This window comes from Nanorana parkeri, unplaced genomic scaffold (assembly GCF_000935625.1).
Source record: "Nanorana parkeri isolate BGI_ZX_2015 unplaced genomic scaffold, ASM93562v1 scaffold117, whole genome shotgun sequence".
In the NCBI taxonomy this organism is placed as follows: Eukaryota; Metazoa; Chordata; class Amphibia; order Anura; family Dicroglossidae; genus Nanorana; species Nanorana parkeri.
In genome coordinates, this window is record NW_017306385.1 from 1,091,810 (window position 1) to 1,114,775 (window position 22,966).

The 22,966-nt window shown below is 47.3% G+C and overlaps 1 protein-coding gene across 1 annotated transcript in view; it reads right to left on the reverse strand.

Moving 5' to 3' along the window:
- The window catches only part of DEPTOR (DEP domain containing MTOR-interacting protein), a 98,295-nt gene extending 94,891 nt beyond the window's left edge, over positions 1–3,404 (reverse strand). The window contains exon 1 of the mRNA XM_018553349.1: positions 3,044–3,404. The gene's annotated coding sequence lies outside the window, so the exon portion shown is untranslated. The remainder of the gene's footprint in view (positions 1–3,043) is intronic.
- Positions 3,405–22,966: the final 19,562 nt, after the last annotated feature.

Consider the following 22,966-nt stretch of genomic DNA (forward strand, 5'->3'; position numbering starts at 1 on the left):
AGGACAGAAGTATAACACCGGAATTGGTTTCTGTTACAGGCACCTCCCAATGCTGCAGGGAGCCACAAGTGCAGCTCACATTGTACTGTCTGAGCAGCTCAATAAAGCCTAGGAAGCAGTATTCAAGTCAGCAGGTACCGAGGTAACTATTTGCAAAGCCATTCACCCTGCGAAATTGCACGCACATTTGTTCTATGTGGACGGAAGCAACATTTTATGTTGCATTCCAGGTCAAATGTAATATCAGGAAAATATCTCCTTGAGAGCACTAGATGGAGCCGAGAAGCACAAGAAATAAATTCTTCTCTACTATGTTTCTCAACTCCATCAAACGGCAACCTTTTTTTGGCTACCTGAAAGAAAATATGCTAGCATTTGTTTTTTTCTTCATTCACACAGAACAAACGTACATGCAGTCTTGCATGCACTCAGTGGCGTCACAAGGGCGGTGCGGCCCGCACCCGGGTGACACCATTGGAGGGGTGACACCAAAATGACAGTCATTTTGGTGTCACCCTCTCTAAAAAGTCAGGCACTCGGTCATGGCCCGAGAGCCCGACAGTGTCAGGAGAGAGGAGGGGAGGCAGCGGCATACCTCCTCCCGCCGGGTGAACGTCCCTTCCTCTCTCTGCTGGCGTCCATCAGTAAGATGGCCGCCAGCAGGCTTCAATTAAATGACTGCACGTGCGAGATCACGTCATCGCACATGCGAGTGGTGACGTCACGCGCATGAGCGATGATGTCACTGCGAGGTGTCACCCGGTCTCCACCCCTGCATCCACTCCAAATCGTTTATAACTATATACACATTACTAGTCCCATGTGGCATTGCATGACCGACAGTAACAGGCATTACTCCCAGAGGCAGAGGCATTTTGGGATTTGTAGCTAAAGCACAGCCGGAGTTGCCCACCCCTGATTTGCAGGGTTGGAAAGTATAAATACAAAAGGTGCCCAAAGCCATGCTTTTCCATGCACACTCAGGTTCCTTTGAGACGGGCGGTCCAATCCAGTCCGTCTGTCAGTTTTGTTAGACGGACCTGGTCGTATGCCCAATGCTAGTCTATTGGCAGATGCTTTTATATGGACAGGCTTCCATTTAAACCCGGTTACCCCTGACCCTGAAAAACAAACAGACAAGTGTTCTGTTTCGGCGGACCCGATTGTGTCGGATCCTGTGTAATCTGACGTAAAGGGACACATTTCCATAGACCAAAACGGGGTACGGCCATTTCAGTTTTTTCCACCAATGCAAGATCTGTACCCCTTCATGCATGGATCCCCCTCCTGGTCAGCCCGTGTGAAAACGCTTTCCTGTGCATTTTTGGGAGTTTTGTATTGCGCGGTTTTTTTAGGCTCGAGTGTTTTAGTTTTAGCCAATGGTAAGTTATTTACTAAGAAGAGGAGGAAGAAGACGGTTGTTGGGCCCAAATCTGCATGAAAAACTGTGCCATTAAAGTCTATGGGGCCCAACACGCTTGATTCTGCCCAAAAAGAAGTACCAACTTCAAGCATGTGAGGTGCGAACGGGCACGACTGGAAAGAATGGGATTGTTGATGTTGAGCTGTCGTGTTTTGGGAAACGTGACGAAACTCTCAGGTGTGTGGAGAGTCGTACTTATAAGTTATTTGGTAGCAGCTCTTTAATTCCTCATTACCATTTGTATTCCTATTTAAATCTGAATGGCAATGAAGATCCCATTTTGTAAAGCGTTACGCAGACTGTTGGCGCTGCCTAAATCCGGTCTCATAATGAAGATCTGCGTTACATCGATTTCTGCCAATTGTATTTCGGTCACTGAGCGATTGTTTTGTTTTAACACCCTTTGATACCAGTTATAGAATCGCCTGCATCAGTCACGCCAGAAATCGTAGCACATCAGCCACATGGAAATGCATGTAAACGCGCGTCCATTTAAATGCAGCAGAGCTTGCTCCTCTGTCATTTCTCTGCATTTAAATTACCTAAACGCAGGAGGCCCACGCGGGTGCAGCCTGAGAGCGGTTGTACGGATACCCGCGGAGCTGCTGAAAACAATGCACTTTCATGTGCAACGTTCAGACTATTGCATACAAAACCGTGTGGCCCCCAAAATAGTATTTAATAGCCGCAAATGAGCAGCATCCGTGCAGAAAAAATGTTTTGCTTTTCCCTCCCGTACAGTCATTTGCGCGGGAAACACAAACACTATGTGCGAATGGAGCCTGAATCTGAATGTTTTGGCTCTCAGATGCATAAGCCCCCGTTCACACAGTGCGATGTGGGATCGCACGCTCGTGTGCGTTTCTGCCACACGTCGCCCAGTGATTTCAATGGGTGCCACGCCTGCGTTTTCTTATTCTAAAAACGCCTGTAGGAAATAAATGGACCTGTGCAATGCGACATGAAAAACGCACATGCATGTGCATGGGAAGTAAAAATAAGGGTCCGTTCCTTAGAACGCAACCTCTGGGGCGCTCTTTCCAGGCTGCGTCGCTGCCTCACACTGACTTTTTTTTGGTCAACTTTCTACAAAATGTCACAAAAGTTATTATTTTCTTCTGTTCTATGGGCCTCAGCGAGTTGCCATGTGGTGCATTGTGTCGCACCGTCCTGCTTTACGAAAGTTCAGCATGCAGTCCGTTTTTCGGATCTCGTTGCCGTGGTGTTAACTGTGCCAATCCTGTACAAGGAAAATCGCCCTGTCCTTGTGTTGCGACTGCACCGGTGTGAATGGGCCCTAAGAAACATCAAAGAGACTGCAAACACACACATCACCTTGGCTTAATTAGTATCCCATAGTAACCAATCAGCACAAAGCGCAACGGCGTTGGTTACCTCCGATTACGGCAGTTGCTCTCCACACTGCCAGTGTTAAATGCACACATCTGCAGCCATATGGAATGACCTTCTTTGTTGGAAGTTGGTCGGCACCGTCTCACACCCAGGCGGCAGCGATGTGCAAACTGCAGTATCCCATAGCAACCAGACTCCGTTTAGAACAATAAAGTTGTTAGGGGTTACCGCTTACTTAAAAAAAAGAAGCATGCTTCAACTACTGACCTGCAATTTTGGGTTCTCCTTCTGTGCAGCCAATTCAGTAGCAGCAGCGGCGGGGGGAAGCTTATTCGTCTCTACGTTGGAGGCTTAGGGACGACCCCTGCCTCAGTGACCCCGGCGCCCAGGTGATCCAGTAACAGCACACAGAATTCAGAAGAGCCTCTCGCATGTCCCTGCAAGGACAAGTCTGGGGTTGTGGAGCAAGCGGCTTGTGATGTCAGCTGGGCTGAACTTTGAGATTGTGTGATCTGCTGTCAGTCAGACGACAAAAGTTCTCCCAGTTGCAGCAGGCGAAAAAGAAAATCTATTTCACAGCAAAGCCCCCTTCCCTGGCTCACATCCACACTGCAGTATCATAGCTGCAAGTGTCACCCCTCTACGCTCCAGCAGCCCAACCATGCAAGGTGCAGGATCAGGACCCTGGCTCGGCTCCCGGCTGCACCCCAACTGCCCCCGATATGGAGGCACTGGCACAGCAACTGCTCGCAGCCTCTCTGTTGTGCAATGAGCCTGTGTGCATGGAGCTGCCAAAGTCTTCAGATCACTGAAAGCCAGTGATCACAGGGGAGGATCATGCAATATTTAGTCTGAAAGATCACATGTTGTGTACAGCACATCAGAGACTGGCAGGGGTTCCTGGGAAAGACAGAAAAGCTACATTGTTACTGCTCAGGGCTCTGTCCCTCCTCCCACAGCTCTTTTACTGGGTTTGGAGACAGCTAGTTAAAAGAGAGGCGGTGAAAGGGGGGGGGAGGACTGGGAGTTCCTCTACGGTGACTGGGAAGGTACAAGAATAATCAAAATACAAGCACGTTCCCTGCAAGCCGGCAGATTCACTCTTTAAATTATATTGTGCAGAAATGTGTTTATGTCGCAATAAGCTGGCGTGAACAATGTATGTGTGTCTGATCACTACTTTCTCATGCCCGCCAGCATTTTAAAGGGCAAGTTCCAGGGGTGGTGCTGCTAAAATAATTTGTTGTCACAAAAGATAAATGCTAATCATTGCCAGTGTAAATGTGAGGAGTGTCCAAAGTAGGGTTGCCACCTTTTCTTCAAGCGAAACCCGAACACTCTAGCGATGCGTAGACATTTTTTTGGAGTCGCGGCTTATTCATATGTAAATAGTGCCACCCATTAATATGTAAATATCACAGTTGAGGCAATTTTTTGTGGGGGACCAGTAGCCCCTATATTAATTTTCATTGCCCCTGTCTGCCTGACATCATGTGTCCGGGTTTCTGCTGCCATGAAACCCGGACACAGCATTCAAAACCCGAACTGTCCGGGTGAATCCTGGACAGGTGGCAACCCTAGTCCAAAGCCCCACAGTAGTGGATGTGGCAGGAGGAAGGGGTCTAGCCAGAATGACCAGGTTCATATTTGAACTCTGTACATGCTACTTTGACTCAAATTTCACTGTACGCAGACCCATCGTGTGAGCTGAACAAATTGCTGACAGTACAAATTATAATTGGTAGTCAGTGGGAAGAATGTTCTTTACATTGGTGGTCAATCGGAAGAATGTTCCTTACATTGGTGGTCAGGGCATAGAATGTTCCTTAAATTGATGGACAGTGGGGAGAATGCTCCTTACATTGGTGGTCAATGGGCATAGAATGTTCCTTACATTGGTGGTCAATGGGAAGAATGTTCCTTACATTGGTGGTCAATGGGGAGAATGTTCCTTACATTGGTGGTCAATGGGGAGAATGCTCCTTACATTGGTGGTCATTGGGGAGAATGCTCCTTACGTTGATGGTCAGGGCATAGAATGTTCCTTAAATTGGTGGACAGTGGGAAGAATGCCCCTTACTTTGGTGGTCATTGGGAAGAATGCTCCTTACATTGGTGATCAGTGGGAAGAGGAGGAGCACACACTGAGGGAGCTCTCTCTCTGAGAACCAGCAATTTAAAGCCTGGGCCTTGCCTGCTAGCTTGACACAGCAACAATGCCTGATCCTGGGGGAGGCCCTGGGACAGATCACCCTGATGACACAGGGCCCAGTGAGGAGGATGTGACCAGGCCCGGATTTCCCACAAGGCCACCGAGGCCCGGCCTCGGGGCGGCAGAGCGCAGAGGGCGGCACCGGTGACCTTGTGGGAAGTTGCAGGCTCCGGTGTAAGGTGCCCGCCGGCCGCAAACTACGGAGCCGGTGGGCGGAGCCTCGGGCCGCCCCGTCGTGATTGGACGGTCATGTCTACAGTCAGAAGATTATTCATCGGTTGATGGCAATAAGAAAAGCTGAGAGGAAGCTGAAAGTTTTGAAGGCTGATCAGATTCTGCCAGGCCTGGAGTAAGCACAGATCGCCCATGACGCCGGAGTTGCAGCTGAAGGGAGAAAAAGTAAAGAAACTTTATTATTGAAGAAGCTGAAAGCCAGAAGTGGAGCTTTTAAAGAAAAGTTCAACAATGAAAGAAGATTCGCCAGCCAGACATCAGCAGAGTCTGTGGATGGGCAGCCTGACCCTGCACCATCTGCCTCAGCACCTCTCCCCCCATGTCAGGCTGGGGAATCGTCCGCGGCAACCAGCCAGGGGGTTGAGAGTGGAAACAGCACCCTGAAGTTCATTCAGCAGATGGAGTCACCCCTGAGGGCAGACAAGTTTGCCTTTTCTGATGATCCATCAGAAAACCCTGAGGATGGGCAGAGGAGGTACAGGCCAGCAAAGCCAGTAATGGTGAAATCTCAATACACCAGACTGCCTTCCAATATGTCTGCCCCACCGGCTGTGGTGGATGGTGTCCCGGCTGTGGAGCAGAAGGAGCTCTGCAAAGAAACCTGCCTATGCCGAGACCGGTAGTGCCTCTCAGAGTGCTGCAAGCAAGATGTCCGCCAGCAGTAAAGTCTTTGCTGCACCTGAGCCTCCCTGTGTTCCAGAGCTGATGGGTGCTGGAGGGGGAGGGGAGCAGCACAGTGCTGCAGGTGGAATGGAAGCAGCCATGGATGTCGCCTGTGTGAGTGATTCACCTGTTGCTGTGTCAGAACGGCCTTCACTTTCCACAGCTGAAAGCCTGGTCCTGATGGAGGACATGCCTGGAGGAGCAGCAGAGAGTGTGGACACTGCTGTGAAGAAAGCAGAGACTATGAGCGTGCCTGCAAATAATGTGCCTGGTGATGTTGGAGTAATGGATCTGTTGGTGGTGAGGGGGTTAATGTTGCTGACATTTCTCCCCCTGCCCAGCAGAAAAGGGATTCACCATCCAATCTCGAATCTGTACAATCGAGATCTGCTAAAGTTGTGTCAGATGTTTCTTCTGCAGGGAGGAATGTGGGGAGCTATGCTTCTGTTTTGGGGAGCCGTACCAAGGAGGGTGGAGGGAATGGTGGCAATTCGGTGAGGTTTGGTGGTGGGCTAGTTGGTGGGTACAGGAGAATTAATGTTGTACAGTTGAGGTGGGAGGGGACCCCACCAGCAAGGGGGGGGTGGCTGAGCTGATTTTGGAAATGGGTTTTAAAGCCTTTGATGTTTTTGCTTTAACTTGTCCAGATGGGAGCTATGAATATGATTTATCGTTTATGAAGCCTGAAGGTCTGGATATTTTCTGGGAGCGATATAGGAAGTGCAGGGGCCTCCAGCAGTGGAGAGGTTTGGTGCCAAAGGTGGTTTCAAGGCAGCCATTGATAAAGTCAGTAACCATCCAGGTTCGGATGAATCCATAACTGAAGCTGATCTGGTAGTGTGGTTACGCCGATATGGCGAGGTCCTCCCCCCACTGCGGAAGGCCCTTGATGAGCATGGGATATAGACAGAGGTCTGGACAGTGTCACTGCAATTGTGGGTGCTGGGCAATGTAGTTCAGCACCTGCCCTTCTCAGCCTTTCTGGGGAGTGATAGACTGACCATTTTCTATCAGGGTCAGCCTAAGGTTTGCAACAAATGTGGAGAGAAAGGTCATTTTGCATCGTCCTGCACCATCAAGAAGTGCTCACTGTGCCAGGATTTAGGCCATTTGGCCAGGGAATGCAGCTGGGTCATTCATATAGTCAGTGCCCACAGGCACTCCATAACTTGCCAGGATTGGAGGCCGAGCTGCAGAGGCTGGATAAGGAGGATGAGGCAGCTGATGCTAGGGAGGAAACTTGTGTTGCCCCTTCTGTGTCAGGTTTGTTGTGTCAGGTTCTGTCTCCCCTAGTAATGTGGTCCCTGAGTCTGTCCCTCCTGTAGTGGTTCCTAAAATTCTTGTACGTAGATCCTCCAGACTAGCGGAAGCTGCTGGGGGGGCGGGTTTGGCAGATCTTCCTATGCCTGCACCACCTCTGGTACCTGTCCCTGAACAGCACAAACGTGGTCAGGAGAGTACGGAGGTGTGGTTGAAAGAAAGGTGTCCATGTCCCATGTCCTGTTGAAGGGGTTTCTGTTGATGGTGGGTGGGAGAGGGTTAACCCTTTCGCTGCCAAGGACGTATGGCATACGGACGTACAAAAGTGCTTCCAGCTGGCCAGCTCAATATGCCATACGGACCTGGCATTTACAGTTCTACTATAAGCTGATGGTCGCTTTAGCGACCATCAGCTTATAGTAGAACTGTTCAGCAGACTGTCCCCTTTAAATTAATAGCTGTCATCAGCGGCTCACAAGCCGCTGATGACTGCTATTATCAAAAATACACAAAAAGGGCTTGGCCAGCTGATTTGAAAAATGTTCCCGAGGGCTTGGCAGCGAAAGGGTTAAGGGGAAGAAAAAGAAGAAGAGGATGAGACGAGCGGTCCTTTCTTCCTCAGAGTCGGACCCAGGAGGGGTTCCTCTTGAAAATGTATTTTCAGTTTTGTCAGAGGATGAGATATGTCTGATATATCCATTTCCTTATCATCTATGGATGAGGGGGAGTCACACAGTCTGAAGAGAGTTGTTTCAGATGATGAGAGTGTGGTTGAGGTTAAGAAACGTCTACCCCAATCATCCTGATGGCAGTTCCCGCTCCGTTAAAGGTGGCGACCATTAATGTCGCCAGCATTAGATCTGCAAGAGCTCGTGATTCGGCCTTATTTTTGCTCAGCGAGTTTGATGCTGAAATTTTATTTTTGCAAGAGACCTGGCTCAATACTTTGAGCAATGTCTATCTACCAAAAAGGGAGTGGAGATGCGGTACCTCCTTTTGGTCTCTTGCGGCTGAGCCCTGCAGCGGAGTTGAGGTGCTTTTTAAGACCTATATGGTAACGTGCCGGCGGGTAATTGAGGTAGAAATGGGGAGATGCATGGTCTTAGACGTCTCTGTTAGGGGGCAGGACCTGCGCCTGATAAGGGGCCGCAGTCAAAATGGGGCAGGAATGCCTCCTCACAAAGATCAAGCCCTTCCTTTTTACGTCCCAGCAGGTTGTCTTTGGCCATGACTTTAACACCATCATTACGCCTGAAGACAGGAGAGGCTCCATAGACCGGCTAGGTTACAATAGCGTTTTTCTTAGAGATATGGTTAGACAAGCAGGCCTGGGGATGGGAACAGAGACCAGAAGGGCAGCAAGTGGCAGGAGTGCCAGTGGTGTTGAACACCGTGCAAGCCATAGTCCAGGTAAACAAGCCAAGGTCAGTTCCAAACGAGCAATCGAGGTTCAGAAGGGTCAGGAAAAGTGTAGTTCCGAGGTCCAGGGCAGGCAGCAAACAGGAGTCGTCAGGGAAATCCGGGTCACAAGGTGTCAAGCAAAAGATAACAGGAGATAGCTGACAATAAACCAGCAACATGGTGGTGCTGAGGCCAAGCTGATATAGGGAAAGTAATCACTGTAGTGAGTCATTTCCTGTGGACCAGTGCGGAGCATTTCCAGGTCGGAGGTCGAGCTGCAGTGAGTCATTTCCTGTGGACCAGTGCGGAGCATTTCCAGGTCGGAGGTCGAGCTGCAGTGAGTCATTTCCTGTGGACCAGTGCGGAGCATTTCCGGGTCGGAGGTCGAGCTTCAGTGAGTCATTTCCTGTGGACCAGTGCGGAGCATTTCCGGGTCGGAGGTCGAGCTGCAGTGAGTAATTTCCTGTGGACCAGTGCGGAGCATTTCCGGGTCCGAGGTCGATAGCGTCCGCGCATGCGCGGAACAGCGCGGCACCGGATGATATGAGAACGTGCGCTTTGCGCATGCGCAGTCAGCGGCAAACCCTTACAATGACGAGGAAGTAAGACAATCCTTTGAGGATTTTTTTCAGGCACAGGTTTCTGTTCTGGACTTTTGCAGCAGTAAGTCGGAGTGGTGGGAGCTTGTAAAGCAGAGGACGGTTGGACTTTTCAAGGCCATAAGTAAGCAGCAGCTTGGCATGTACATTGCCTACCAGCATATGCGGAGGAAGCTTGATCGTCTTGTCTCGTATGTTGGAGATCCAGGGGAGATCTCTGAGGTGAAACTTCTTCTTAGGAAGTGTCAGTACGACCGGCATGCCTCCTTGGTTCTGGACAAGGATTATGGGAAATATCACTCGCCTGATCCTTACCAGAACTGTAAGCAAGGCATAGCAGTTAAGACGGCCATAGGCCTGAAAGATAGTACAGGTTCCCTGGTGAAGTCCAGATCAAGGATACTGGAGATCGTTGGGTCATATTATGCAGACCTTCTGGGAAGGAAGGACCTTAGTCGGGACAGGATGGAAAGCTTTTTGGTTTCTACTCCAGGACTGGGAAATGGTGCATTGCTTATGATGGATTTGATAGAACCAATCTCAGTGAATGAGGTAGTTCATGCTATAGACAAGCTGGCTACCAAAAAATTGCCTGGGCCAGATGGATTGACAGTTGAAGTTTACAAGTGTTTTAAGTCCATTCTGGCTCCTTTTTAGCGGAGGTCTTTAACAATTGTCTAGAAGAGGGTGCACTCCCTGCCTCCATGAGGCAATCCGCTGTGATTCTTCTGTCAAAAGGTAAAGACCCCTCAATGATTGAGAACTGGCGCACCATTAGTCTTCTCAATGTTGATAGAAAGATTTTGGCGAAGATCGTTTTTTGGTGCTTGTTGTCTGTAGCAGGCGACTTGTTGTCCAATCATCAGCACTGTTCGGTCCAAGGTAGAAGTACATTTTCAGCAGTTTTGGCTGTCCGGGAGGCTTTGGAGCGATGCAGGGCTGCTGGATGGAGAAAGTACTTGCTGGCATTGGATCAGGCAAAGGCCTTTGATCGAGTGAATCATGAATATCTGTGGTTGCTACTTGGTAAATACGGCCTGCAGGGGAGGTTTATAGATTGGTTAAAAACATTATATCGAGGGGCCGAGAGCTTCCCACTTGTTAATGGTTGGATTGGACGGTCCTTTAGGGTTGACTCTGGTGTGCGCCAGGGGTGTCCTTCGAGCCCCCTGCTCCCTATCTCCCCCCAGTGATGTATCTCTACGTTGGTGGTCAATGGGGAGAATGCTCCGTACATTGGTGGTCAACGGGGAGAATGCTCCGTACATTGGTGGTCAACGGGGAGAATGCTCCGTACATTGGTGGTCAACGGGGAGAATGCTCCGTACCTTGGTGTTCAACGGGGAGAATGCTCCGTACCTTGGTGTTCAACGGGGAGAATGCTCCGTACCTTGGTGTTCAACGGGGAGAATGCTCCGTACCTTGGTGTTCAACGGGGAGAATGCTCCTTACATTGGTGGTCAATAGGAAGAATGCTCCTTACATTGGTTGTCAATGGGGAGAATGCTCCTTACATGGTGGTCAACTGTAACAATTCCAAGCTTACATTCATCTAAAAATAATTGCGATAAGTGGTTACTTACCTGAGAGGAGATGCACCACTGGTTGAACACTGCTGGAATCTGAAGATGGTGCTGAAGATAAATTTGCCACTGCTCAAGGAACTCCTGGCAACCTCTGGAGGAACCCAAGAGTTCTGTGGAACTCTGTTTGAAAAGGGCCACTCTAAAACCTAAACCACAAAGGAATCCCTGACCATAATAGAAACCTAAACTGAATCACAAAGTGTACTAAATTAATCCCAAACTAAGCCCTTCTTTATAGTCACTGTATACCCTCCCCAGGATGTCCTCCTCCAGTAGGAACAAAGCCTTCTGTTAATCCATGTTCTAGAGTTTATAGGCTGAACATAATGGCTGTAATCAGAAAGGCAGAAAATGGTCTGCAGCTTTTTCTGACTATTGAAAGTGGCCATGTTGGAGGATCTACTCATCTTGCAATGGGAAAGGTTGTACCAAGTTTTCACAGTTCTGCTGTCAGCTTTGCACTGAAAGACACCAGCAGTCAACTTTCAGTAATTGACCCACATCTGGGGTAGTAGCAAGCAAGTCTGTCCGATTGCTATTGCAAAGTGGATAAGTAGGAGTTGGCAAGTGTTGGCAAATGACGAGCTCAATGAGATCTACCAACGTAAAAAAAATACCCTTATTTTAGAAGCACACATTTCTGCATATATCTTCCTACAATAGACTTAATAATTTTAATACAATATGTTAAATTTTAAGAATAAACTCAAAATGTCCACACTACAATAGATCTCTCTCCTCACTGTCTCTCCTCGCTCTCCCCTGGCTCTTTCTCCACGCTCCCTCCCCTGGCTCTTTCTCCACGCTCCCTCCCCTGGCTCTTTCTCCACGCTCCCTCCCCTGGCTGTCTTTCCTCGCTCCCTCACCTGGCTGTCTCTCCTCGCTCTCTCCCCGGGCTGTCTCTCCTCGCTCTCTCCCCAGGCTGTCTCTCCTCGCTCTCTCCCCTGGCTGTCTCTCCTCGCTCTCTCCCCTCGCTCTCTCCCCTGGCTGTCTCTCCTCGCTCTCTCCCCTGGCTGTCTCTCTTCGCTCTCTTTTGTGGCTGTCTCTCCTCTGGCTTTCTCTCTTGACTGCCTCTCCTATCTGTCTCTTCTCTCACGTTTGCTGTCCTGTCCTCCCATGGTGCTAGGTAGGGATGCACCGATACCGATACAAGCCTAAAGTATCGGTAATTGGTATCGGCGAGTACTTGGAAAAAAGTATCGGTACTCGTACTCGGCCTTAAAAAAGTGGTATCGGTGCATCCCTAGTGCTAGGGCAGCCGAATAGTCCCTGTGTGTGTGTTGTAAAGTAGACACCGCTCCAAGATCACTCCCTGGACTACAGTCTCAATATAAATTAGTAAACTAAACCCGAGATTGTAGTCCAACACGGGAGTGAGCTTGGAGCGGTGGCTACTTTACAACACACACAGGGACCATGGGGAACAAAAGTAGCCCCCCTCCAGGAGGAAGGACAGTGTCAGCACCAATTCAGAGATGATTTGAGGATCTACAGCCGAGTGATACACAAATAATATACATTTTTGTTAAGGGACTTTATTGCATTTTTAAGAATCCTGAGTTTAGTGTCACTTTAAGACAAGAGGGTTGAGAATAATTGCCTGTCTTTTAGTATATTCAGGATGCAGCAATCAAATATTCTCACTGTGGAAGGTCTCTTTTAGGAGTATGCTGACACTTGCAGTCCCTCAGCAGCTGGAGGGCATCAGATAACACAATTCTGTCATTTCATTGAGTCACCTGTTTTTGATGTCATGGCAAATAAGCTTGTTTGTGTTGTACAGTAGAACCCTCCAGGGTAACCAGATAAAGCAGACTATATGACAAAGGCAACCACAGCCAATGCCATTAACCCCTTTGTGACTGGGGGAAAGAGACCTTTGTTACCAGAACGAACTTAGAAGATTTTGTATTTTTCAGTTTACTTAAAGGGCCAGCTCACTTTTAGTGAACTTTTTTTTTTTTAAATTCTTTATTTTGAAATTTTAGAAACACTTTGTAGACAAAAAGGATTGTTAAGAACAAGTACAAAGACGTACAGACAGTAGATGTATGTCATAGTACATATAAGGTAGATCACAGGGTCCTCACTACACCGGGAGACCTCCTGTTGCAGGGTGCTACAGAGAGTGAATTCCAGCCAATAAAACCATCTAGTACAATGCTGAGCGTGCGTGTTCCTGGCAAAGGAGATCAGGTCTTCCATGCGTTCAATTTCGTCGACCTTCCTCAGCCAGAGGGGAACCGACGGGGGTCTGGTCTGCTTCCATAGTGCAGGGATGCAGCTTCTTGCCGCGTTAAGCAGGTGAGGTAGGATGGATTTCTTGTACTGCTTCCGGGAGATAGAGTTACATTGTAGTAGAAAAAAGGCCGGGTCCATTGGGACCTCCAGGTCCGTGAACTTCTGAACAAGGCTACAAATCAAGGACCAGAAAGGGAAGGGCAGGACCAGAAACATGAAGCAGGTCCCCAGGTGCACTTCCACAGCGCCAACAAATATTAGGAACTGATGGGAACATAGTATGGAGACGTTGGGGGGTTCTGTACCATCTGGTGAGGAATTTAAATCCCGATTCCTGGGATGTCGTATTAATGGATGAATGCAGAGTATGGTACAATATTTTGTCGACCTGATTCTTGGAGATGCTGATCCCTAGGTCCCGTTCCCACTTCTGTAGGTAGGGAGGGACGAAGTCAGGAGGTGAGGCTAGCAAGAGGCCGTAGATGAATGATACCGCGTGTCTGAGGCCTCCTGATGCGGCGCATTCCCTTTCGAAGGCGGTCAGAGGTCGCATGAAATCGACAGCAGGTGGGAGTGAGCGCAGGAAGTGTGAGATTTGTACCGTTCGCCAAAAGCCTACCCCAGCAAACGGGGCATCAGTCGCTAGTTGTATCCTATTTAGCCATCGGTTATTCGCCATGAAATGTGTTGCTCTGTAGCTATTAGTTAGAAGAAGGGGCCGGAAGCTGGGATCACTGAGACCCGGCGGGAAAGCCGGATTGCCCACAATAGGGAGTAGGGGGGATGGGGGATGGTGTTGGGGAGATGGCAGGCTTCCCAAGAAACTGCCTGCAGACAGCCCAAGTTGCTCCGATGGTAGGGTTGATATCTTGGGGGACCAACTGTACGCACCATGGCAAACAGGCCAGAGGCACAGTGGAAAACACTTGTTCCACGGAGATCCACATTTTGGATTCCGCGTGGCGACACCAATCTGTTACTCTGGCTAGATGACATGCCGCATAATAAAGTGTCACATCTGGGAATGCTAAACTTGTTTTTTTTTTTACTTGTAGTGTATTTCCACTTTTGCAGCTAAATTGGGATAACACCTATTTTATATCTGTTACATGCTCCCATTCACATTGTATAACTTAAAAAATAAATAAAAAGAGATATGTGTTTAAGCTATTACAAATGCTGATGAAATCACTTACAATGGATGCCCCTTGAGGTTGTAAAATGTAGTTTCTTGCAGAATCAGCTGGTCCCCTGAGCACTGGCCCTGATATCCTATTTTAGGACGGGCCATAGAGATGAATGGGATTTTTTTGGGGGGCAGATTTTTGGAGCGTTTTTTTTGGGCAGAAAAAGCGCTACAAAACGCTCAGTGTGAACCAGGACTTAAGGCTTGTGGTAAGTTATGTTTACCATAATTAAACCTGTCTGTACTGTGCTGGCTGATCTAATTGTAAATTAGATTTAAACACTGCCTGTCCTAAGAAAGGGTTAAAGATCTAGAAGCATTGTATGCTAATGAGAGGAAGCGCAGCCTGTCCCTGGTCTTTCTACACGGACAGAGTTTCTTGTCATTTTGAAATTGTACAGGAGAGCTTGCCGTCTGCCCACCGGCCTGCTCCAAAAAAACATCTGAAAAGGTAAAAAATATATATAAAAAAGTTATTTTTCCAGCAAAAAAACATCCTTGCACAGCACGTCAAAGATGCGTATGCATGAATAAAATGGTATTTTTGACACCGATAAAGTAAAAAAAAAAAAAAGTAACCAGTGCATTGCATAGTAGCAACACAGCCCTCCTACACAATGCGAACCAGTGTGCATGCATTATACGAAGCATACCTCATGGGGGCTGGAGCGAATGAGCCCTTAGAGCAGAGGTAGGCAACCTCGGTACTCCAGCTGTTATGGAACTACAAATACCATGAGGCATTGCAAAACTGACTGCCAGAGGTATTGGCATGATGGGATTTGCAGTATCACCACAGCTGGAGTACTGAGGTTGCCTACCGGGCAAGGGCAGTGCTGGAACCAGAGAACACGTAGCATACAGGGACATTGAGCAAATAGGGATACAGGGAGCCCCGGGGATTCAACAACTGGAAAAACAAATACATTGTACTGATGCATTACGAAATACGACATAACGTGGCTGCCAGTTACATCCTTACTGGAGTTCTCTTTTTAGGAAATTGATACTTTACTGTAAAGTCTTTGTGGCTGCCCGAGTGTCAACAAGGGAAACATTGCAGCTGAAGCTTACAAAACACGACAAGCATGTCCAGTGAGTTCCTGAAATGCTGCCCCGTTCAACCAGCACATTGTGCACGTGACTGAATGTATGTGTAAATATACGACATATGTCAGCGCAAGTGACTGATCCTGCCAATGTACTATTTTTATCCGAGCATCTTAAAGGAAGCCTGCACTTCCTCAATAGCAAGGCAAGTAGGTGTTGCTGTATAGCTGGACACATAACCTCTAACTATCCCTTAAAGTGAAGAATTGATATCTTACATCTAGAAATGTTAATTACATCTAGGCCACACCTTAATGAAATTGATCTTTGTCTTGAATTCCTCCTGAAAAAGAGCAGAAAGGTTCCTGTGCTCTCAGCCCTATAGCTGAATACCTGCAGTGTGAGATCATCCAAGGCATTGCTGCCTCTGACTGCTGCTCTCTGGGCATTTGGAGCCACCCTCTTTCCGGCCAGAGCGTCCCAAATTGCTGAGAGCTCTTAGCAACCTGGGACGTTCTGGCTATCATCTCGCCGCCCAGCTTCTGGCAACCATTGATCTCACAGGTTGTTAACGGCAAGGTGGGACCCCAGCCAGAGCAATACCTATGCCAGCCAGAGCATCCATCTTGCACAACAATCTCACAGGAGTACATTTGTTTTTTTAGCAATCTATGAAACATTATGAAAAAATAAATAAATTATATGTGTGTATATATATATTAGGGCTGTTACTGATTAAAATTTTCGTGTTCGATTAATCAAATTTTTTTTTAGTCGATTAATTATAACGCACATACAGATCCAACTACATTGGCCTATACACATACAGCACAGCAATGAAGCAATAAAATGAACTAGGATCACACTAATCCAGCACGTTATTAATCCCACGTGCCCCACTCAATATGGCCGCCGCTTGAGTGGGGCAACTCAGAATAATAACGTGCTGGATTAGTGTGATCCTAGTTCATTTTATTACTTCATTGCTGTGCTGTATGTGTATAGGCCAATGCCTTGGCTGGCTCTCGTGCAGAACAAGTTTCTTGGGCAAACTCACCGGCCCAAGTGGCTCCGTCGGCTAACAAAGGGAAGGAGGGGAGGAGTCAGATGACGTCGATGTCCGTGACGTCACCGGATCTCCGACGGAACTCCCGGAAACCGGCGGAGAGGTGAGTAATGATCAAAAGAATTTTGATCTATCAAAAAAATTAACGATTAATCGAGGAATGAATCTTTAATTTCCGCAGCCCTATGTAAAACATATCAAACTTGTTTCAACTTGCCAATTTCTAAATATTTCCTTAACTAGCCCACTTTATGCTACATGGTTTCGAATTATTAAAACCCGGAGAAATATGTTACATATGCCAATGACTCAGTAGAGGCCAATGCTGAAAGTTTACCAGATAAGTAAAGCTGGATGTACACTGAGCGAATTTCAGATACCGTGTTTCCCTGAAAATAAGACACTGTCTTATATTTTTTTGCCTAAAAAAAAACACACTAGGTCTTATTTTCGTGGTAGGTCTTATTTATTAATTTTTTTAAAAAACAGTCTACATGTATTCATGTACAAAAATATGGTGATCAGGGCAATCAGGGGTGCCGTACCTTTCCAAAAGCAATTTGCTAATCAATCGCTGGCCAGAATGAGCGAAGCGCGCTTTTACTATCGATTCCTCACAGGCGGAGTGCATTTGATATCTCTCCGCCTGTGACAGGAGTCGGTGCTAAAGAGGAGGCATCGGATTATGCGGCTCTGCCACCTCGGGTGCTGCCCCGCTTCCTCTAGCGCTGGCTTCTTTTTCACCGCTGATTCTCTCCCGCCTCTAAGGCTTCTTCAAGTTGCCCCTCTTGCCACCACCGGCCCTGGGAATGGTCACAACTAGGTCTTATTTTCGGGGTAGGTCTTATATTTTAGCAATTCCCAAAAATAGTACTATGTCTTATTTTCGGGGTAGGTCTTATTTTCGGGGGAAACAGGGTAGTTCTTACTGAACCAGCTGAAATACGTTTAGTGATCGGCCCCGTCTGCCACCTCCTGCCAGACATCCTTGGAGAAAAAAAAAAATATGAAGGATTCGGGCAGAAAACTGTCAGCCAAACAGCACCTGCATTCACACCCACCGCAGTGTGAAATTCCTCCATCCATATTATTAAGCATGTATGGGGGAATTTTTTTTAGATATTTTCTTTCAGCCCAACCAAAAAAAAAAAAAATGACTAGTGTATACCCAGCTATACAGAATAACAAGGTGTGGGAAAGAAGTGTCAGATCGTTACCTCAAAACAGATATTTTCTCCTTCTTTGTCACAGTCCAGCTACAAGACGACATAGTCACAGCCACGTCCTTCAACCTGGGAGCCACGACGTCACCGGACTCCTCCCCCCTTCCCCAAGTGGCTCCATCGGCTAACGAAGGGAAGGGGGAGGAGTCCGGTGATGTCACGGACATCGACGTCACTGGACTCCTCCCCCTTCCCTTTCGTTAGCCGACAGAGCCACTTGGGGAAGGGGGAGGAGTCCGGCGACGTCACCGGATCTCCGACGGAACTCCCGGAAGCTGGCGGAGAAGTGAGTACCGATCAAAAGAATTTTGATTGATCAAAAAAATTAACGATTAATCGAGGAATTAATCGTTAATTTCCGCAGCCCTGATATATATATATACACACACACACCTCTTTCATCTTAAACATCATTAAAAAATAATTAAATTGACCCAACACTGGCTTCCACTCGCCCAGAGGATAAAATTCAAAATATTAAGTCACCTATAAAGCCATCCACAACTCCGCCCCTTGTCCACTCCTCCCATACTCGCCTCCAGGACTTCTCTAGAGTCTCTCCCATCCTCTGGAACTCCTTACCCCAACCTGTCTGTCTATCTCCCACCTTGACTGCTTTTAGGCGTTCCCTAAAGACTCATCTCTTCATGGAAGACTATCCCGCCTGAACCTAACCACTGAACCTTCACATTCTCACATAATTCATTCCCACAGCTACCTCATGTATCATTTCCCCCTCCTCTTTCAGATTGTAAGCCCTCAGGGGCAGGGCCCTCCTTACCATCTTGCCTTGAATTATATTGTAACTATGATGTCTTCCTTATATTGTAAAGCGCTGCGCAAACTGTTGGCGCAATATAAATACTATGTAATAATAATAATAATAATTGAGTTTCCCTATAAAATGTATTGAGCATCAGATATATTTTTCAATGCAATGCGTACCTGCTAAGTAATAAAACGTAAAGTATTTGTTACCTTTCATAAAGATAACAGCGCTTCCCCTGACCATGCCTTTTTTTGCTTTTCTCTCCAATGGGATGGGGCCATCGTTGTTCACGCATCATCTAGGATCAACGTTTTATTCGTTGACAGAAATGCCAGTCATGTAAATCCTGGTCTTGTGCAGTTCTTGGACGTGTTCGAAATGTCTGACACAGGTCAGCCACTGCTGCAGCCTCACATTTTGTGTTCTCCCTCCTGAGCAGCGCTACTGACCAGGGCTGACCAGGGGGGTGTATTGAACTAATGGGGAGTTGGGCGGCTGTTTGAGTGTAAGAGCAGTGGTCGACTATCCTGCGTGTTGCTAACAAGGTTTTAACCTTTGCTGCCACACTTACCATCTAAAAGAATAAATAAAAGAGTAGCATATGTATTACTGTACAGGCCGCCTGACTGTATTACAATAATCAATCAACTGCAACCAGGTTGCTTCAAGCCAATAATTTGCAGCCCTTAGCTGTTCACCACACAAGGCGGCTTTAAAGTGCAAATCCAGCCAGAACATCTGCAACAGCAATATAGAGAGAAATGAAAGTGAAGGGAAATGCTAAAACCATATAATAATAATATCAAAAAATTAGGGACGCACCGATCTATCGGCCGCCAAAACATATCGGCTGAAAATTGCACTTTTGGCTAAATGCCAAAAGTGCAATTTTTGTGCCGATACGTCGGCGCATTCCTGCTTTCTTTCCTCCCCGCTGGGCGCTGCACTGTGTCCCAGCGGGGAGGAGAGAAAGTGTGACAGCCAGCCGAGCACTGCGAGAGGAAAGCGCTATGAGCGTCCGGCGTCTCTCCTCCCACATCGCTCAGCATCCTATCAGAGTCCGGCAAAGCGGTGTGGGGACAGAGACAGCCCGCGCTGTCACAGGAGGCTGAGCTCTCCTCCCTGCTCCGCTTGCCCAGCCTCCTGTGACAGCTGTCAGGAAGGAGAGCAAGTGCAAACACTCAGCGATCAGTGAAAGTACAGTAAAAAATAAAAATATTTAATAAAAAATGAATAAAAATAAATATAAAAAATTAAAAAGTTTATAAAAAATTAAAACAAATTGAAAACATTTAAATAAAAAACATTTTCGGCCTAATGTTTTTTTTATTTTGGTTTTGAAATTCCCATTTCGGTGCGCCTCTAAAAAAAATAACAATAGACATAAGACACCAAAGGGACATTTGTCATCCAGCACTTACCAATACCTGGACTGATTTTAAGACTTAAAATGTGACTCTGTATTTGTATCATATCTGATCCTGTTAAGCAGGGAAGTAGAATAATAAACTCTGTATATAGTATTCACTATCCAATTTGTTTTGTTTGAGTTTTTAACCTCTCTGGCCCGTCTGATGACAATATGGGCCCTTCCTTTTCTCCTCCAATGGTGGCGAGGGCATTATTATTATTATACAGGATTTATATTGTGCCAACAGCGCTTTACAATATAAGGAAGACATTACAGTTACAATACAATTCCAGACAAGATGGTAAGGGGGGCCCTGCCCCTGAGGGCTTACAATCTAAAAGGGAGAGGCAAGTGATACATGAGGAGGTAGCTGTGTGGTGATGAATTGAATTGAGTTTTTACTTACCTTACCGCATGCACAGTTTGAGCAAGCTGCAGTCGCCACCACCTCTGGAGGGGAGAGACAACATGCGCACTGCGCTACCTTCCCCTCTGCATCAGCAGATGCTGAGCTTATTGTGCATGTGCAGCGTTTGAACGAACCGCGGGCTTGTTCCTTCTGCTTTGGGGGCACACAGGTGCGTCCTGCAGTATATAGTGACGGAGGGGATCACCTGGATAGGAGTTTTGCAGTGAGGCAATGCATGGCCCTAAGGTAGGACATGACACAGGAGCATTTAATTAAAATTTTGCACTTTGGCCGTTTCGCCTTGGGTGCTGAAGCACCTTGTCCTGACCCTGATTGGGGTATAAAGGAATGATCCGCATGTCCTGAAATTACAATGAATCCTTTTAGTTTTGGGATATGTGATTCAATGAGACATGTGAATACCTTGTACTAAGAAGGCTCCACTCTGCTACATTGAAGCGATAGGATTGATGACAATTCTCAAACACTACACTAGCGCCACCTGCAGACTATCACATAACATTGCAGTCTACCTTGTCTGCTGTAGAATATAACTAGAGACACTTACCAAGTTAGCAGAAGGCAGATTTCTAGGGCAAATTAAACTGATACTGTTTTAGAAAACAGTTATGGATAGATTGTGTGCACAGTGATTCAGAGTTTCGAAACCAGAGGATCAACATGAAAGCCAGGCAATCAATATCTTCAGAAGCAGAGGATGGGCACTGCCGTATTTTTTTCACGCCAGGTAACTGTGCATATGTTTTGATAGAAGAGACTCAGACCTTTGCATGTCTCCTATATCTGTTTAACTGGTGCGGGGGTCTCAAATGAGCACAATATAATGTTAAAGATGTCTGCTGCATACAGCGATGTAAACAGGATAGGTGCTCAAAGTGACCGGCACAAATGGCGCCGTGCAGAACCTCAGAGATTTGAAGATCTCCAGCACTCCAAATACAAAGAACGCATTAAAGGAGAACTATGAGGTGAGTGCTTTTCACTCACCTCATAGTTCTAGCCGACCTGTGACAATGAGACTGTCACAGGTCAGCTCAGTAGATCGGGAGGTGAGTGAACACATACCGGCGTTCGCTCACCTCTCGATCCTGTCACGGTTGTCTGCCGTGACAGGGGAGGGGCTGGATTCCCCCCTCCCCACCAGCGCTGACTGGCGGAACGGATGGGGGAGGGGGGGTACAGCTGGCTTTGCCTAGGCAGAGCCAGCTGTCAGTCACGCAGCTGGTCGGATTCAGACATAATTTTCGGGATCCGCTTCAGCTGCGGCGTCTTTAGTATACCGCGAGCAGCAGCTCGCAGTATACTGCGGTGTCTCAGTATACTGAGCCTAGGGTGACGGAAATGTCAGATAGGTCAAACTTGCCAACATTTTGGAGCCTGCAGGGTCCCTTCATCAAGGAGACATAGTGACCACTTTGTAACTGTATTGTCTTGAATAAGAGACCCTGAGCAGCCTCAAAACGTTGGCAATTGTGACCTGTGAGACGTTTTTGTCATAAACAATACTTTCTTTGCATTTGGAGTGCCGGTGACCTGTCTCCACATCAAATGAGCACAACACTTACCTGAAGTCCTTTGCTTAGTGAGAACAGTCTAAAAATAGCACCAAAGCGAATGTCCAAAATGTCCTAAAGTAAAACTAGTTGGTGACAAAAAACAAACAAAACATACAACACAGCCAATGTGTTTCGGGGGGCCAGGTGTGCTTTCGCCTCTTCAGCGCTCTCATTTAAAATGATGGGGATGGTATAGTAGCCAGGGATAATTTTTTAGTCCTACCGTTTAAATGAAAAGTTCTGAAGATGAAGGAAGTTGGTCCGACACCCAAAGCTTGTTGGGGGTCGGACCAACACAGGTCGGTTATAAAAGTCTCCTATCAGCAGCTGGAGGGCTGGAGTTACCACCCCTGCTGTATACGGCCCCCTCGCATCTAGTAAATAAAGCCTCCATGCATACGCTAGGTCTAAGCACACTATTACACATGAGCCCTCTCCGTCACACACCTGAACTCCCATACTATTTCTACTACAGGACTACAAGTCTCAGCATTCCCATCACTCCCCTTACACCGTTCTCACTGCTACTACTCTGACGGCTGAGCTCAAGTCACGACGTGCTGGGACTCTGCTGTTCATGTAATCATCACTCAGGACACAAAGTTTAGCTGCCCTGACAAGTTTCTCCTCCCAGAATGCAACGCGCACCATTGAATGCTGCTGCGCTAAGCCCTACAGCTCCCACGCACTCTGACAGCTGAGTGAGCTCAGGTCACATGGCACTCTCAATGTCACATGACACTCTTATCGTCACATGACCATCCCCATGCTCCTGAATGAAAGTTTACCGCGCGCGCTGACAAGTTTCTCCTCCCAGAATGCATCGCGCCTACACCATTGGCTGCTGCATTGAGCCGTGAAGTGTCTGTACCGGCTCCGGTCCCCTCCCCCCCGGGTGTGTATGTACTGTACATTCATATAATGTATTCGTGTAGCCTTGCATAGGATAACACTGGTGTCTGTAGACTGCACTGTGCTCTTATAGTGCTGCACTGCATAGTAATGTATAGGAGGGATATCAGAGATCGGTATGTATACACTGCATTCAATTCTGTTCACCATGTGGCAATGTGCCTTGAATACATTGGTGCTATGCGGTCCCATTTATTTGCAATGGCACCCCGACGCACCTTGCAACAGATGTGTGTTGCTCAGCTCCAAAATGTTGCATGCACTATTTTTTGTCAGCCCATTGCATGAATGGGCCTTACACACATTTTCATCACCTCCTCCCATCTCATCATATCACTGATAAATATTTTATTCCTGCCCTGGTGACAACTGTCCCTCCCATGTCTTGTAC